This window comes from Lissotriton helveticus, chromosome 11 (assembly GCF_964261635.1).
Source record: "Lissotriton helveticus chromosome 11, aLisHel1.1, whole genome shotgun sequence".
Taxonomy (NCBI): domain Eukaryota; kingdom Metazoa; phylum Chordata; class Amphibia; order Caudata; family Salamandridae; genus Lissotriton; species Lissotriton helveticus.
The window spans coordinates 1,081,877,573-1,081,882,540 of record NC_136072.1 but is presented as its reverse complement, the minus strand read 5'-3'; the positions used below and the strand labels follow the sequence as shown (position 1 = coordinate 1,081,882,540).

At 48.3% G+C, this 4,968-nt stretch overlaps 1 non-coding gene across 1 annotated transcript; it reads right to left on the bottom strand.

Moving 5' to 3' along the window:
- Window positions 1–3,571: 3,571 nt before the first annotated feature.
- On the bottom strand, window positions 3,572–3,715 carry LOC144793186 (U4 spliceosomal RNA). The gene has a single exon (XR_013602832.1). It is a non-coding gene; the product is annotated as a U4 spliceosomal RNA (small nuclear RNA).
- Window positions 3,716–4,968: the final 1,253 nt, after the last annotated feature.

The window sequence follows — 4,968 nt, the reverse complement described above, 5'->3', positions numbered from 1 at the left end:
GTGGAGTGGAAAAACGATGGATTTGGGCCCAGATCTTTGGACTGGGGTGAATGTGTGACATTGATCCACATTCTGTCCATCACTGTTGTGTTTGCAATTACCGCTCTAAGTGTACTGGGGATGCTCAGACGTGAGTCCCAGGCACTCCACACCACTGGAGTCAAGCTAGCCGGGCTGATGAGAGGTGTTACCTCGAAACCGGGCCGGTCCTCGGATGCTTGATTCCGTTCTGGGAAGGACATGGCTTTTGTAGTTCGGACTGGACTGTTCCCATGGGGCACAGGGTCAGCGCTGATTTGCATATCGCCATTGTCTAACCCAGGGTGGTGTGGAGTGGAAAAACGATGGATTTGGGCCCAGATCTTTGGACTGGGGTGAATGTGTGACATTGATCCACATTCTGTCCATCACTGTTGTGTTTGCAATTACCGCTCTAAGTGTACTGAGGATGCTCAGTCGTGAGTCCCAGGCACTCCACACCACTGGAGTCAAGCTAGGCGGGCTGATGAGAGGTATTACCTCGAAACCGGGCCGGTCCTCGGATGCTTGATTCCGTTCTGGGAAGGACATGGCTTTTGTAGTTCGGACTGGACTGTTCCCATGGGGCACAGGGTCAGCGCTGATTTGCATATCGCCATTGTCTAACCCATGGTGGTGTGGAGTGGAAAAACAATGGATTTGGGCCCAGATCTTTGGACTGGGGTGAATGTGTGACATTGATCCACATTCTGTCCATCACTGTTGTGTTTGCAATTACCGCTCTAAGTGTACTGGGGATGCTCAGACGTGAGTCCCAGGCACTATACACCACTGGAGTCAAGCTAGCCGGGCTGATGAGAGGTGTTACCTCGAAACCGGGCCGGTCCTCGGATGCTTAATTCCGTTCTGGGAAGGACATGGCTTTTGTAGTTCGGACTGGACTGTTCCCATGGGGCACAGGGTCAGCGCTGATTTGCATATCGCCATTGTCTAACCCAGGGTGGTGTGGAGTGGAAAAACGATGGATTTGGTCCCAGATCTTTGGACTGGGGTGAATGTGTGACATTGATCCACATTCTGTCCATCACTGTTGTGTTTGCAATTACCGCTCTAAGTGTACTGGGGATGCTCAGACGTGAGTCCCAGGCACTCCACACCACTGGAGTCAAGCTAGCCGGGCTGATGAGAGGTGTTACCTCGAAACCGGGCCGGTCCTCGGATGCTTGATTCCGTTCTGGGAAGGACATGGCTTTTGTAGTTCAGACTGGACTGTTCCCATTGCGCACAGGGTCAGCGCTGATTTGCATATCGCCATTGTCTAACCCAGGGTGGTGTCGAGTGAAAAAACGATGGATTTGGGCCCAGATCTTTGGACTGGGGTGAATGTGTGACATTGATCCACATTCTGTCCATCACTGTTGTGTTTGCAATTACCGCTCTAAGTGTACTGGGGATGCTCAGACGTGAGTCCCAGGCACTCCACACCACTGGAGTCAAGCTAGCCGGGCTGATGAGAGGTGTTACCTCGAAACCGGGCCGGTCCTCGGATGCTTGATTCCGTTCTGGGAAGGACATGGCTTTTGTAGTTCGGACTGGACTGTTCCCATGGGGCACAGGGTCAGCGCTGATTTGCATATCGCCATTGTCTAACCCAGGGTGGTGTGGAGTGGAAAAACGATGGATTTGGGCCCAGATCTTTGGACTGGGGTGAATGTGTGACATTGATCCACATTCTGTCCATCACTGTTGTGTTTGCAATTACCGCTCTAAGTGTACTGGGGATGCTCAGACGTGAGTCCCAGGCACTCCACCCCACTGGAGTCAAGCTAGCCGGGCTGATGAGAGGTGTTACCTCGAAACCGGGCCGGTCCTCGGATGCTTGATTCCGTTCTGGGAAGGACATGGCTTTTGTAGTTCGGACTGGACTGTTCCCATGGGGCACAGGGTCAGCGCTGATTTGCATATCGCCATTGTCTAACCCAGGGTGGTGTGGAGTGGAAAAACGATGGATTTGGGCCCAGATCTTTGGACTGGGGTGAATGTGTGACATTGATCCACATTCTGTCCATCACTGTTGTGTTTGCAATTACCGCTCTAAGTGTACTGGGGATGCTCAGACGTGAGTCCCAGGCACTCCACACCACTGGAGTCAAGCTAGCCGGGCTGATGAGAGGTGTTACCTCTTAACCGGGCCGGTCCTCGGATGCTTGATTCCGTTCTGGGAAGGACATGGCTTTTGTAGTTCGGACTGGACTGTTCCCATGGGGCACAGGGTCAGCGCTGATTTGCATATTGCCATTGTCTAACCCAGGATGGTGTGGAATGGAAAAACGATGGATTTGGGCCCAGATCTTTGGACTGGGGTGAATGTGTGACATTGATCCACATTCTGTCCATCACTGTTGTGTTTGCAATTACCGCTCTAAGTGTACTGGGGATGCTCAGACGTGAGTCCCAGGCACTCCACACCACTGGAGTCAAGCTAGCCGGGCTGATGAGAGGTGTTACCTCGAAACCGGGCCGGTCCTCGGATGCTCGATTCCGTTCTGGGAAGGACATGGCTTTTGTAGTTCGGACTGGACTGTTCCCATGGGGCACAGGGTCAGCGCTGATTTGCATATCGCCATTGTCTAACCCAGGGTGGTGTGGAGTGGAAAAACGATGGATTTGGGCCCAGATCTTTGGACTGGGGTGAATGTGTGACATTGATCCACATTCTGTCCATCACTGTTGTGTTTGCAATTTCCGTCTGCATGCAGCATACAAATGTGCCAGATCTGGTAGCCCAGTTGGGCTGATGCAGCCACGCAAGAGCTCTTTGCCTGACCTCATCGTCACCGATTCAAATCAGGGAGGATCCACGCAGCCTTTCAAGGCTCTCAGGTGAAAAAATGGGCCCTAGAGCAAGGAAGGAAACAGGCCCCCTTGTTAATGTTTGGAATATAAAATACCGCAATAATCAGATTTCAGTGGGACCCCCAGGTCTGTGGGCGCCAGTGCTACTGCACCTGCTGCACCAACAGAAGCTACGCCCCTGTCATAGAGCTGGGTAACATCAATTACTCAGTGCCACAAAGAGCATTAGAAATAAACTTTACATAATGTCAAACGACAAAAACAAGAGCTTTGTCAGTTCTTGTTCTGTTTCAAGCACTCCATACAATCTGTATGAACCCTCTCCACATTTTCCTACTGATAACAAATGCCTTTGCTCCTAGAAATAAACTTCCTGGGCGGTTTGTGCACATTTGAATGGGAGATAAGACCTCGGAAGAGCCCAGCCCTGCGCCGGACTGCGAGTCACCTCAGAGAGCGGAAACAAAGCCCATCCTCTGCCCATCACTGACCCAAGCGAATCCGTGGAGCAAAGGTGAGAACAAAGAGGAAGAAATACAAGAATTACGAAAACTCAGCAAGGAGAAAAAATTCCTAAATTACTGCTGTATTTAAAAAGCTGAGAAAACAAACAGAACGTAAAGAGTAAACTGAAACCAAGTAGAGTCACCATTTTGTCCTTGTCACAGATAACAATTCTGCAAGAAAATTGCATTGCAAAACAAACTATCTTATTTTTTAATTAAATATTCTCCAGTCTCCGAAGAGACCGTCAAAAATTGCCATTTAGACTATATTTCAAGTCTCCATGATGGGGTATTGAGTAAAGTTTTCAATAAGCAATAATCGTATTCGAACTGCCTTGTAGAGGAGCTGGACAGTGCTCCCACTGTGTATAATTCACATCACTCCTTCTGGAATTAATTTTATGCAGATAATGGTTGCCAAAATGTTGGAAACAAAATAGTTCACCATAATTAGCAGATTCTAAGTACAAATCTTCAGCATCAAAGGCAGCATAATATTTAAAATCAGAAAACAATTCCTCTACGACCTGAACATCCCAATCATCAGAACGTATGTTTTGTTTTACTACATCCCCCATGTTTACCCTGATCACATTAGGGACATTAACAACCTCAGTGGGGCCATGGATTTGAAATTTAACGGCATCCAACACAATCCCATCTAGGACATGCTAAGCAGTGATGTTAACAAAAGTCAAGTCTCTCTTCAGTCTGTGTGCTGAAAGCTCTCTCCTCGACATAGTGTCCATTGAGGAGTCAAAAAAATAAAACACAAATCCAATTGACATAAAAAGGTAAATTGAAAAAAGTACTAATCAAGTATATGTCCAAGGGGGAATCAAAAAGTGTTTTTTAAATAAACTGGCATAAATTGCAAGACGTGAGGGCTTTTTTGAGTCATGCGAAACAGTGTCAAAAGAAAATCTGGATTCTGTGGCCAAACGTGTTTGCAAATCAGGCATCGATAAGTCAGTCGGGTAAGTGTAATCGATTTCATCAACGTTAGTACCAGGCAAAGTACTTAATAAAGGACTGGAAATTGTAGGCATCTCGATGGCCACCTCTGGCTCTGGATTAGAAGCAGTGGCCAAAACAGAATTTCTCACAATTGAAAGACAGGAGACCGCCGGTGTCATGCTAAGAAGAATCGGCCACTCTGTGTATCTTGTCATTGTCAATTGAGATAAACCCGTTTTCCTTACGACCTGGAAGTGGTGGTAAAATGACTGTTCTTGTGCCCTTCACACCAAGCACAGGAACCGGAGCTCGATAGGAGGGACCAAATTCTTTTTTGTTCTCGATCTTCTCCCGAACCAGTTCTCCAACTTGGGGTAGCCAGCCAACTACCGGGATCTGCAACGCATCATCCGATGTGGAGGGCAAACATTCCTTTGCAAGACTGTCTCTGGTCTTTTGTAGATCCTGTAAAACATTGCAATGTTCATCTACGTCAAAGGCTGTGGCTTGGGCCACGTAGTCTAGACCGTCAAGGTCCGGGACATACATCTTGATACCAAAGAGCATTTCGTATGGGGTCCGCCCACCCAGAGACCTTCTAGGGAGATTATTAAGAGCATGCTGCACGCCATTGAGATGGGCCAGCCAGTTCCTGCCAGTGCCTATAACT